We start from the raw sequence: 13,567 nt of genomic DNA on the forward strand, positions 1-13,567 counted from the left end.
GTTAGACGCCATACCCTCCAATCTTCTAATCTCCATTCCTAACACAATCTCTCAATCGTTAGCAGACATCATCAACTGCTCTCTAACACAAGGCAAGGTTCCAGATCAATTAAAACTAGCCATGCTAAAACCCCTACTAAAAAAAAACCTAACCTTCCACCAACTGACCCTGCCAACTACCGTCCAATAGCCAATCTTCCCCTGATCTCAAGTGTGATGGAAAGATTCGTAAACAAACAACTGTCCGATTATCTTGAGGAGAATAACATACTCTCTCCCTTCCAGTTCGGATTCAGAAAATCTCAAAATACTGAAGCCCTACTTTCATCTCTATCTGACACCATCCTTCTCAACCTGGAAAAAAAACAACCTTACCTTCTCGCACTTCTCGACTTATCCGCCGCCTTCGATACGGTCAATCACTCCATTCTACTGGAACGCTTAGCAGATATCGGCATTCAAGGAGAGGCACATGATTGGTTCAAATCGTTCCTTGAGGATAGGTTCTATAAGGTCAGAATTAATAATAAAGAATCTCTCCCAATCAAATCAAACCGGGGAGTCCCACAAGGTTCATCCCTCTCCCCTACGCTCTTCAACATTTATCTACTACCTCTCTGCCATCTACTCTCCAACCTCAAACTAACATACTACATTTTCGCCGATGACGTTCAAATTCTTCTTCCAATCACCGAATCCCTGCAAAAAACCTGGGCACACTGGAATTGCTGTTTACAATCCATCACTAACCTGCTTACCAGCCTGAACCTCATCCTTAACTCAAACAAGACCGAAATCCTCATCATCTCTCCAGATGAAAAACACAATCTCCTCAATTCACAAAGCGCATCCCTATTCGCAAATACATTCATCAACCACACCTCCTCCGTCAGAGACCTTGGGGTTCGGCTCGACAACCTATTCAACTTAAAATCGTTCGTCCACAACACAACCAAGGAATGTTTCTTCAAACTGCAAGTCCTCAAAAACCTGAAACCTCTTCTACATTTCAGTGACTTTCGGCTAGTAGTCCAGTCTATCATCCTTACAAAGTTAGACTACTGCAATTCTCTTCTCCTAGGCCTCCCTGCAATAACCACCAAACCTTTACAGATGGTCCAGAATGCTGCGGCTAGGTTACTCACCAATTCAAACAAAAGAGTGCACATCACACCCATACTCCACAGTCTTCACTGGCTTCCCATAAAATACAGGATCACCTTCAAAACACTAATGATGATTCACAAGGACATCCACGGCATCGCCCACCTCAAACTAAGCTCTCAACTCCGCACTCAAACATCTGCCAGACCAATCAGAAACGCCTATAAAGGATCCCTATACGCACCTCCGATCAAAACCACCTTAAGAAAACGCGCTATTTCCACAGCTGGGCCCAGTCTTTGGAACTCGCTACCACCCGAACTTCACCAAGAACCCTCTCTCCAAATTTTTAAGAAACACCTCAAAACATGGCTCTTCAGACAAGCCTTCCCAGAATCTCAACATTACTCGGACACTGGTCAAAAGACATAACAGGTCACCAGGGAACATCCGGGCTTGTTATGTCAAAAGACATAACAGGTCACCAGGGAACATCCAGGCTTAAGACATATTAGGACTCTAAGGAGACACTTGTTCATCCATTACTTCCTTAACATATTCCTCCGATCATTATTCAATGCCTCACTTCCTTCCCCTCTCCCTTCTCCCCCTTCCCTCCTTCCTTCAGCCAGATTCTCATTGCTACCCCATGCCTTAAAGCCCCCGCCACGCCCTATCTATGATGCAGTCTCATAATGACACTCCATTAAACGTATTATTGTATGTTACGCCCACAGCCGCCCCAGTTGTTGTTGCTCTATATATTATGTTATTCAATGACGAATGTTACGCCCACAGCCGCCCCAGTTGTGGTTGCTCTATATATTATGTTATTCACTGACGAATTATTCTACTGTTGTTTGTTATTGTTTGACTTGTTCCATGTTCATTGCTCAAATGTTCTATGTAACGCCATAGCCGCGACTGTTCTGTTAAATGGAAACCGATATGATTTGATATTTTGCTCAAGAATGTCGGTATAGAAAAAAATTCTAAATAAATAAATAAGGCTGCTCACCCTGTAAACATGTTGCTAGCAGTAATTTTGTTATGGGTTTGACAGTTTGGTTTTGATTTTTAATATTACTATTCTTAACGTAAGGCTTGGGGGTAACCTGCATGGAGTGGCAGACTGGGCTTGCTGGGCAGACTGGCTGGACTATTTGGTCTTTTTCTGCCATCATTACTATGTTGCTATTTTATTAGTTTCAACTATTGGGTGTAATTTGATGTCTGCTCTGCTGAAATATTTTATTGGTGTTTGGGAAATTTAAAAAAAATTATGAGTTTTTAATTACTGGATTTTCTATTTGTCAACTCTTTTGAAAAATGTTTTCTTTTAATTAGTATTGTTTTACTATTATAATTGATGTTTTATATTTCTTGATTTTATTGTTTGATGTTTTATGAGGAATGGTTATGCTCTGTTGCACTTCATACAGAAAGTCTGACTCGTTGCAGTTTCCAATTCAGTTTTGTTTGCACATTTCTATTTATATTTTATGGTCTCTTTATTCTGCATTTGGTGAGGATCTATCTGTGCTCTGCAAATGTGACCAAGGTCAGGTACACTGACTGTATATAGTTTGGGGCTGATTTTAATTCCTACGCGCGTGGGGTACATTTGTGCGTGCTACCTGGCGCTCACAAATGTACACCCGATTTTATAACATGTGCGCGCTGCCACGTGCATGTTATAAAATCCGGGGTCGACGCGTGCAAGGGGGTGCACACATGTGCACCTTGTGCGCGCCGAGCCCAAGGGGAGCCCCTATGGCTTTCCCCGTTCCCTCCGAGGCCACTCCGAAATCGGAGTGGCCTAAGAGGGAACTTTTTTTGGATCCCCTTCCCCACCTTTCCCTCCCTTCCCCCTATCTAACCCACCCCCCCCCCCGGCCCTAACTAAATCCCCCCCCTACCTTGTTCGATGGAGTTACCCCTGCTTCTGGGAGGCGTAACTTGCACGTGCCAGCTGGCCAGGTCCCGACACAGGCCGCTGTGTTGGGGCACTCAGCCACGTTCCCAGATCGCTCCGGACCGCAGAGATGCCCCGGACACGCCCCCGGACCGCCCATTTTAGCAAGCCCCGGGACATACGCGCGTCCCGGGACTTGCGTGCACCGCCAAGCCTATGTAAAATAGGCTCGGCGCGCGCAGGGGCAGATTTCCTCAGGTTACGCGCATATGTTACATGCGTAGCCTTTGAAAATCTGCCCCTTTCTGTGTAGGGAAGTCTTGCTTCTTCTGTTTTTGTAATAGGAGATTTATTGGTGTTTTAAAGCCTGGTGTAATATTTGCAGTGTTGCCTTTTCATAGGCAGGATTGTTACTGTTTGAGTTCTGGCAGTTAGTGCTGTTTTGGTATGGGACGTTTACTATATTGTAATTGAAATTCAGTTTATGCATGGCTTTCTGAGGGCCAAGCTAACAGCTAACACTCATTACAACAGGTCTAATAATATAAGAGTCTTTTTTACAGGTTTTTCTGATTGGCACTACAGCAGTGCATGTAAATATAATATACATGCTGTTGTAAGTGATCTTTCACATAAAATTTAAATGCATGATTTTTAATTTTGTGTGGCACTGCTGGGGCGGGAGACGAGCACAAAGCTGTATGGTTCACCTACAGCACCTAATAACTTTACACTGGCTCTAATATAAAATATTCTGGGACCCAGTTCATAGTCTCCTACACAGAATTTGCATTGCTTGTTTTTTGCCAAATATTCTTGATTTTTTTTTTTTTTAAGAATTTACATGTTGATAACAGCTAGATTTTGTTGACTGATTTGAATTTTTCTGGTGTATAATTAATTCCCTTATATTATATTATGGGTAGGATGTATTGGTTTCAAAATTAAAAGAATGTGCTTTTAGGTACATTTTGAGAGTAGATTACTCTAATTTTCCTTGGGGGCAGTCCCTCAGAGAAGCAGGCCTCTCCGCAAATGAACCACTCGCCCACTTTTGGCACCACAGGGAAGAAGTACCCCAGATTTGCTCACCAGAAATCTGGTTGTCTTACTTTAACCTTCTATACCTGTAAACAATGTTCAGACACAGCAAGTTATTGGTAAGAAAAAAAAAAAAAAGAAGACCATGAACGGCTCCTTTAAAATGCACAGGAATGTGGTGAGGGTGGGGAAGGGTAGCACTGAAATCATTTGCACAGGGCGGTGAAACAGGTAGTAGCACCAGCCCTGACTAAATTAATATTAGGATTTAGGAATTGATACAGGATAACAACATCATGAAATTTGATAGCAGCAGCAGCAGCAGAGGTGAAAAGGCAGAACAGGAAAGAATCTGAGGGCAGATAAGGACCCTAAGGCCCAACAGTCTGCCAACCTTTTTTTTTGGTTTTTGAGCAAGACACAAAAGGAAGCGTCTGACTTAATGACTTCTATTTCTGCTACTTCAGGTACTTAAATTTAAACTTGATATGTGCTTTCACAGCTGGTTAGAAGTAACAGTGTTGTGTCAGCCCTGGGGCTTTTATAAAAAAAAAAAAAATCTATTCTGAAAAAAACAAAATAGGTTTTTAACAGTTCAAATATCTTTAATGAGTCAAAACATATATAGAAACATATAGAAACATAGAAATGACGGCAGAAGAAGACCAAACGGCCCATCCAGTCTGCCCAGCAAGCTTCACATTTTTTTCTCATACTTATCTGTTTCTCTTAGCTCTTTGGTTCTATTTCCCTTCCACCCCCACCATTAATGTAGAGAGCAGTGATGGAGCTGCAACCAAGTGAAATATCAAGCTTGATTAGTTAGGGGTAGTAGGGGTAGTAACTGCCGCAATAAGCAAGCTACACCCATGTTTATTTGTTTTACCCAGACTGTTAAGTAGATATCAGTCTGACCAATGATAATTCTAGCAGATTAATCTTTTCCTCGTTTATATTATAGACACAAATAAAGAAAATATTAATGTTTTTTTTCCTTTTCATTCTGTTATTATATTACTGTAATTGCTTCTTCCCATGCTCCTGTTTTCTTGGAGGATTTCGTTTCTATCGCTGAAATGATTTACTGAGCGATTTATCGCGTTTTTGCACAGGAAACATTTTCTTGTTTGTATTATATTTTGTATAAATTTAAAAAATAAAATAAAAGATAAAACCTGGACTGTGCCTTGCACCCAGTGGCCACAACACTAATGTAATAAGTTTGTTTTACAATAGAACCATCCCTGCTTTTATCGTTTCATGTTTCATGTTTAAGAATTCATATAATAACCTTATGTTAAATGTATAACGTTCTGGCATATGTTCCTGTTCTCTGTACACCGACGCGATATCTCTGATGAGTGGCGGTATATAAAAAACTTTAAATAAATAAATAAATAATGATAACTTCCTTTCAGGCCGATTCAAAAAAACTCCGCGGGAGAGCCGATGCTCCATGTTGAGTGCCCGCTCTCCTAATGCGCGCCCAGGCACCTCTCCTGGGCGCGCGATTCTCTATTTAAATTAGGGCCCACACTAATAAGGAGGCGCTAGGGATAATAGCGCATCCCTATCACCTCCTTATTAGTGGAAGTGGCAGCTGTCAGCGGGTCCGGCAACCGAAGATTAATTTTACCGGCATCGGTTTTTGAACCCGCTGACAGCCACGGGTTCGGAAAACGGACGCCAGCAAAATTGAGCAACCATTTTCCAACCTGCAGGTTGGCGGACAGCTTTCTTTTTGGGGGGACCTCCAACTTAATATCATTATGCTAGTAAGTCGGAGGGTGTACAGAAAAGCATTTTTTTCTGCTTTTCTGTACACTTTTCTGGTGTTGTCAATGATTAACGCCTGCCTTTGAGCAGGCGTTAATTTCTGAGAGTAAAATGTGCGGCTTGGCCACACATTTTACTTTCAGTATCCCGCGGGGATAACTAATAGGCTCATCAACATGCATTTCCTTGTGATGAGCGCTATTAGTTTCAGGGAGGTTGGCCGCGCATTTTACACGCGCTATTACTACCCCTTACAGTATAAGGGGTAATAATAGCACGTGTAAAACGCGCGGTCAAACGGGGGCTAAACGGTGCGCTCGGCTGAGCGCACCATTCTGTATCGGTCTGATTGGGGGGAGATGGGAGGAGGTTGAAATATCCAGCTCAGACACTTGTTTTCAAGACAGAGATAGTAGTAAATATGAAGACATCTCAGGTTTGCATCTCTGCAGTGATACAACCATCAGTTGTTCCAGATTCTCTCTCCATGCAACGCAGGTCCTCTCTAGCACAAAGTTCCCATTCACCCAGATTGGGACTTCAGCAGAAAGATATTTGGTGAGTTGAGTGAATAAAAATTATTAAACCGGATGACAAGGTGACTGAAATGATTAACAATAGTCAATGTTTGACCATCATCTGTTAGAACTGTGATTTCTCCTTGTAATGGTTTCATATTCCCAGGAGAAGCTGAGCCGAAAGTCTTCATCTTATTTTTCCCATTGGAGCAAGGCAGATCGTTTGCATCCGAGACAAAAGGTTTGAATGAAAGCTATAATGCCTTAATTAACACTGTGTTCTTGTGTAACTCTGTGTCTGTCTCTCACACTCAGAAGAATTGGTGAAGACATTCATTTTGACTTCCTTTCCTATTCTAATCTATTTCCAGGCTTCCTGTTATAAATAATATTAGATTCAGGCCTTAGCACCCCAAGCTTGGGAAACGTACAGAAGTAAATATATAACAGTTAAGTCAGTATTATTTGTAAACTGTGCTGCATTCTCTAGGAAAAACCTGTTCAGTAAAATAACTTTTTTTGTGTGTTTTCATGTTTGTAGATTAGTGGTAGGAAAAGCTTTGGCCCGTCAGTAAAGTTGTTACATTCAGCAGCTCATGGGAGGGCCCCACGAGATGCTTCACTTACCCCCAATGTGGCCGGACCCATCCCATGGTCAGCAGCACCCAGCCTCCTGCCCCGAATGCCATCCAGTGCAGCTCAAGACACCACCAGCCACCAGCTCCCCTTAGGCATGCGCGCGCACTACATGGGCCCCACAGCGGGAAATGCTGAGCAGCACTCTCTAATGGCATCAGGCCAACCTTTCAGCAAGGGCCTCGCAGCATTACCTCACATCCGAAACGAGTCTCCTGCCTTAGCAGTGCGTGTTGCTTTCGAGTTTCTGGTTCCTGTGTCCTGTGTTCCTGATTTCTTGTCCAGCATTGCCTCATCTAGCCTTGTCTCTCCAGCCTTGCTTTTCCAGCCTTACCTTGTCTCATCCAGCCTTCCTGGTCCAGCCTTGTCTCATCCAGCCTTCCTGGTCCAGCCTTGCCTTGTATTGCCCATCTTGTCCAGTGTCTTCTGTGTGTCTTCACCCTTGGCCTGACTTCCAGATTCTGACTTCTTGCTTGGACCTGACCACGATTGACTGCTGCCCGACCTTGGCCTGTCTCCAACTCCATTAGTCTGCTGCCTGCTCTAACTTCAGCGTGCCATTGGACTCTTGCTCTAGTCACCGCCCCAGGGACCCGCCTAAGTCCTGCTGGCCACCAGAACCTAAGGGCTCAACTTGCAGGGGAAAAGGCTGGTATAGGTGAAGCCAGGATCGTGTGTGCAAACTGTGCAATTACACAGGGCGGCACTCCTGGCAGCAGAAGAAGCAGAAGGCCCATGTGGCCGCCAGTGGACTCCAACCCACCGGGGCGGAAGAAGCAGGAGGCCAGGGCAGAAGACGAAGCCCATCCTTCAGCTCCTCCTCCGGTACTGGTGCCGCGGTATTCAATACTCATGGTGCTATCTCTTCCTATGTTCTCATCTCGCAATGCAGGAGATGAAAATACAGGAAATGCTAGCACTTTAAGTGTCAAATTGATGAGGGGCCAGCATGCAGGAGGAGCTGCAGAACGACTGCTTTCTTCAAAGTACGGGCTGGCAGCAGCAGCAGAGGAGGAATGGCCCATGGACCCTGACTGCCTGGGTTGCATGTATATGTGCGTGAATGTCTGTGATGGGTGTGTGTGATGGGTGTGTGTGTGAATGGGAGGCTGCCTGGGATGGGGGTGTGTATGAATGGAAGGCTGCCTGGGATGAGTGGGTTTGTGAATGGGAGCCTGCCTGTGATGGATGTATGTGTGAATGGAAACCTACCTGGGATGCATGTGTGTGTGTCTTTTTATGTGAATTGGGAGCCTGCCTGGAATGGATATATGTTACGCTTGGGCTCCGGACAGGAGTCGTGCACACCACCCAGCAGGGTGGCTCCAGGAGGAGAGAGACAGGAAGCTCGAAACAGAGTCAGGTACCAGGCTGGGTCAGGGCAGGCAGCAATAATCAGAGTCTGGGTTCAGGCTGGGTCAGGGCAGGCGGCAAGTGGCAGTGTCAAGTACAGGCTGGGTCAGGGCAGGCGGCAGTCAGCAGTGTCTGGGTCCAGGCTGGGTCAGGGCAGGCGGCAAGTGGCAGTGTCAAGTACAGGCTGGGTCAGGGCACAGTAAGCAGGACAAGGCAGGTCAGAAGGCCCGTAGGCCACACACACACACACACACGGAAGGCCCGTAGGCCACACACCAATAGCGGGGCAAGGCAGGTCAGAAGGCCCGTAGGCCACACACACACACACGGAAGGCCCGTAGGCCACACACCATAGACGGAGCAAGGCAGGTCAGAAGGCCCGTAGGCCACACACACATACACGGAAGCCCGTAGGCCACACACCATAGACGGAGCAAGGCAGGTCAGAAGGCCCGTAGGCCACACACACATACACGGAAGCCCGTAGGCCACACACCATAGACGGAGCAAGGCAGGTCAGAAGGCCCGTAGGCCACACACACATACACGGAAGGCCCGTAGGCCAGGTAAGGAAATCAAGGAAGAAGGCCCAAAGGCCACGCAAGGCAAGGATAGGCCCGAAGGCCGCACAAGGCAAGGCAAGGATAGGCCCGAAGGCCGCGCAAGGCAAGGCAAGGCAAGGATAGGCCCGGAGGCCACGCAAGGCAAGGCAAGGCAAGGCAAGGATAGGCCCGAAGGCCGCGCAAGGCAAGGCAAGGCAAGGAAAGGAAAGGCCCGAAGGCCACGCAAGGCAAGGCAAGGCAAGGATAGGCCCGAAGGCCACGCAAGGCAGGCTAGAGCAGGGAGCCCAGGTGAGCTCGATGCCGAAGCACCGAGGCAACTGTCAGGCAGGGTTAAGAGGGCACACCCAGAGCATAGAGTGGACATAGGAGATGGACTGGGCCTGTCAGGAAAGCCAGCACTAGAGGGACCCCTGGTGGTGAGGCGGTAGCACAGCAGCCACAGCCGTAACAGTACCCCCCCCTCAAGCCCTTCCTCTCCTCCTGGATCCCATCTGTGCAGGAGGTAATCAAGAATAACGGGAGACCACTCCGGGGGTGATGCGGCAGGGTCAACTCCTTCCCGAGGAAATAAGGCAGTCCATAACCCCACCTGGGGTGATAAGGCAGACACAACCCCAACCTGGGGCAGAAAAATAGTCCATAACCCCTCCTGGGACAAGGTGGCAGGGTTAGACCCCTCCTGGGGTAGCAGAGGCGGTGCAGATTTCCATAACCCCTCCTGGGGTGACAAGGGGAACACAAACCCCACCTGGGGCAGAGAAATAGTCCGTAACCCTTCTTGAGGCGATAGTAGGACCGGTCCGGACCCTTCCAAGGTCGGCATTAAGACCGGTACAGGCCCCTCCAGGGGCGGCAGCTGGGCCAGTACAGCAGGCTCGGATCCTACTCGGGCAATTGTAGCAGGCTCGGACCCCTCTCGGGGCGTTGTAGCAGGCTCGGACCCCTCTCGGGGCGATGAAGCAGGCTCGGACCCTTCTCGGGGCATTGTAGCAGGCTCGGACCCCTCTCGGGGCGTTGTAGCAGGCTCGGACCCCTCTCGGGGCGATGAAGCAGGCTCGAACCCCTCTCGGGGCGAGGAAGCAGGCTCGGACCCCTCTCGGGGCATTGTAGCAGGCTCGGACCCCTCTCGGGGCGATGAAGCAGGCTCGGACCCCTCTCGGGGCGATGAAGCAGGCTCGGACCCCTCTCGGGGCATTGTAGCAGGCTCGGACCCCTCTCGGGGCGTTGTAGCAGGCTCGGACCCCTCTCGGGGCGATGAAGCAGGCTCGGACCCCTCTCGGGGCATTGTAGCAGGCTCGGACCCCTCTCGGAGCGATGAAGCAGGCTCGGACCCCTCTCGGGGCGATGAAGCAGGCTCGGACCCCTCTCGGGGCGATGAAGCAGGCTCGGACCCCTCTCGGGGCATTGTAGCAGGCTCGGACCCCTCTCGGGGCATTGTAGCAGGCTCGGACCCCTCTCGGGGCGATGAAGCAGGCTCGGACCCCTCTCGGGGCGATGAAGCAGGCTCGAACCCCTCTCGGGGCGATGAAGCAGGCTCGGACCCCTCTCGGGGCGTCAGCAGGACCGGTATGGACCCCTCCAGGGGTGGCAGCAGGACCGGTATGGACCCCTCCCGGGGTGGCAGCAGGACCAGTTCAGCAGACTCCGATGGCTGACTCAGGAAGTCTGTCAGTAGGACTGGTTCGGACCCCTCTGAAGACGGCAGCAGGGCCGGTTCGGCAGGCTCAGATGGCAGAGTTAGAAAGTCTGTCAGCAGGGCTGGTGCGGACCCCTCCGAGGACGGCAGCAGGGCCGGTTCAGCAGACTCAGGCTCTTCTCGGGGTAGTGCAGCAGGTTCAGATGGCAGAGTAGCATGGTTAAAGGTAGTGTGCATGGAAGACACAGATTGTACTGCCGTGGGCTTGATACCTCGAGCCAAAGTCTGATGCTCCTGATTTTGTTTCTGGAGGAGCAGTTTAGAGAAGGCACAGGCAGTTCTAGGACGTCTAGGGAAGGTGCTCGTTAGTGTCCACTTGGCAGCTGTGGGAAGCTGAGCCCTGCTAGCGTTAATCAGCTCTCTCCGTTGTAGAGAAACCTGTTCCCGAGGCTCTAGCACTGGTCTCACAGAAGCCTTCTTGGCCAGGTAAGTCCTGGGTTTTTCTACCCACAAACTGCCAGCAAAAATGTCTGTTTTAGTTGAGCCAGAAACAGAAAACTGGTTAGGAGAGCTGATAGCTTTTTCTAATGGCACAGCTGGTCCTTGAGCAGAACAACAGGGGCAGGGTTTGCCTGGTGGTAACAAACACGGGAGACAGGAGCATTTCCACCACCCTGGTTTAGGAGCCAGACAGTTCAAACACTCCTGATAGACAGAGACATTTTTCTTGTTGCAATTATTGCATGACCAGTGTTCCTGACCAACAAGTTCACAGGCTAGACAGTTCTGATAGCTTGGGTAATTCAAAGTTTGACAGGAATTGCAGGTATAAAACTTTAAAGAAGGAGGCATCTTGAATTAGTGAAAAGTTGACTCACCGGCAGGACACAGACCTATCTCTTCCCCTGGAAAATGTGATGGCTTCGGCATACTGTTACGCTTGGGCTCCGGACAGGAGTCGTGCACACCACCCAGCAGGGTGGCTCCAGGAGGAGAGAGACAGGAAGCTCGAAACAGAGTCAGGTACCAGGCTGGGTCAGGGCAGGCAGCAATAATCAGAGTCTGGGTTCAGGCTGGGTCAGGGCAGGCGGCAAGTGGCAGTGTCAAGTACAGGCTGGGTCAGGGCAGGCGGCAGTCAGCAGTGTCTGGGTCCAGGCTGGGTCAGGGCAGGCGGCAAGTGGCAGTGTCAAGTACAGGCTGGGTCAGGGCACAGTAAGCAGGACAAGGCAGGTCAGAAGGCCCGTAGGCCACACACACACACACACGGAAGGCCCGTAGGCCACACACCAATAGCGGGGCAAGGCAGGTCAGAAGGCCCGTAGGCCACACACACACACACGGAAGGCCCGTAGGCCACACACCATAGACGGAGCAAGGCAGGTCAGAAGGCCCGTAGGCCACACACACATACACGGAAGCCCGTAGGCCACACACCATAGACGGAGCAAGGCAGGTCAGAAGGCCCGTAGGCCACACACACATACACGGAAGCCCGTAGGCCACACACCATAGACGGAGCAAGGCAGGTCAGAAGGCCCGTAGGCCACACACACATACACGGAAGGCCCGTAGGCCAGGTAAGGAAATCAAGGAAGAAGGCCCAAAGGCCACGCAAGGCAAGGATAGGCCCGAAGGCCGCACAAGGCAAGGCAAGGATAGGCCCGAAGGCCGCGCAAGGCAAGGCAAGGCAAGGATAGGCCCGGAGGCCACGCAAGGCAAGGCAAGGCAAGGATAGGCCCGAAGGCCGCGCAAGGCAAGGCAAGGCAAGGAAAGGAAAGGCCCGAAGGCCACGCAAGGCAAGGCAAGGCAAGGATAGGCCCGGAGGCCGCGCAAGGCAAGGCAAGGCAAGGAAAGGAAAGGCCCGAAGGCCACGCAAGGCAAGGCAAGGCAAGGATAGGCCCGAAGGCCGCGCAAGGCAAGGCAAGGCAAGGATAGGCCCGGAGGCCACGCAAGGCAAGGCAAGGCAAGGCAAGGATAGGCCCGAAGGCCGCGCAAGGCAAGGCAAGGCAAGGAAAGGAAAGGCCCGAAGGCCACGCAAGGCAAGGCAAGGCAAGGATAGGCCCGAAGGCCACGCAAGGCAGGCTAGAGCAGGGAGCCCAGGTGAGCTCGATGCCGAAGCACCGAGGCAACTGTCAGGCAGGGTTAAGAGGGCACACCCAGAGCATAGAGTGGACATAGGAGATGGACTGGGCCTGTCAGGAAAGCCAGCACTAGAGGGACCCCTGGTGGTGAGGCGGTAGCACAGCAGCCACAGCCGTAACAATATATGTGTGTGTGTGTGTGTGTGTATGTGTGTGTGTACACATGCATGCATGGGAGATTTTCTGGGGTTTTGGCAAATATGTGTGAGAGAAGGGGAGCCTGCCTGGGATTTGGGGGAATGTGAATGGAAGCCTGACTGGGATATGTGGGTGTGAATGGGAGCTTGTCTACGGGTTTATGAATCTACGGATACTGGTAGCACAATTTTCTGTAGGGGAGAGGAGCGAGTGGTACCTAAAGCTGTTGCCTTCCGCATCAACCCTAGGCTCTGAAGTTTCCTGACTTCTTGAGGCAAGAAGAGATGTAATGGCCTGACCCTGCACAGTAGAGACAGATTTGGTGACTTCTGTCGGCGCTTCTATTCATCTGGCAGCTTAGACTGGCCCAGTTTCCTAATTTCTTCCTCAGTAGAAGGCTGTGGTGGAGATGAAGCCGGGCCTAGCACAGGCTTCTGGAACTTGAGTGCCAGACCTATATTCTCTTGCTGACTGTTACGCCCACAGGCTCTTTCCTGGAAGCAGATATCCACCTTCAGGCACACTGAAATAAAGTCTCACAGCAGGAGCCTCACAGCTGGCCAGCTTGGTCTTTTATCTTTTCTGATAAGCCCTGCCAGAACACAGTTGTCTGCGCCTTTTCATTCTAATGAAACTCAGATGCTAGGGTGAGAAACTGGACAGAGTACTACCCCACTGTCAGGGGACCTTGATACAGTCGAAGGAAATCAGTGACTGCCAAAAAGGCTCAGGCTGGTGAGCTAGAA

At 49.8% G+C, this 13,567-nt stretch overlaps 1 protein-coding gene across 2 annotated transcripts in view; it reads left to right on the forward strand.

Moving 5' to 3' along the window:
* Nucleotides 1–6,497: 6,497 nt before the first annotated feature.
* Nucleotides 6,498–13,567, forward strand: part of LOC115091169 (hydroxylysine kinase-like) — a 33,035-nt gene continuing 25,965 nt past the window's right edge. Inside the window, exon 1 of one of the 2 annotated variants that reach the window (XM_029601137.1) lies at nt 6,498–6,595. The gene's annotated coding sequence lies outside the window, so the exon portion shown is untranslated. The remainder of the gene's footprint in view (nt 6,596–13,567) is intronic. The other variant, XM_029601138.1, reaches the window with a different exon arrangement.

The sequence above is a fragment of the Rhinatrema bivittatum genome, chromosome 4 (assembly GCF_901001135.1).
Source record: "Rhinatrema bivittatum chromosome 4, aRhiBiv1.1, whole genome shotgun sequence".
NCBI lineage: Eukaryota > Metazoa > Chordata > Amphibia > Gymnophiona > Rhinatrematidae > Rhinatrema > Rhinatrema bivittatum.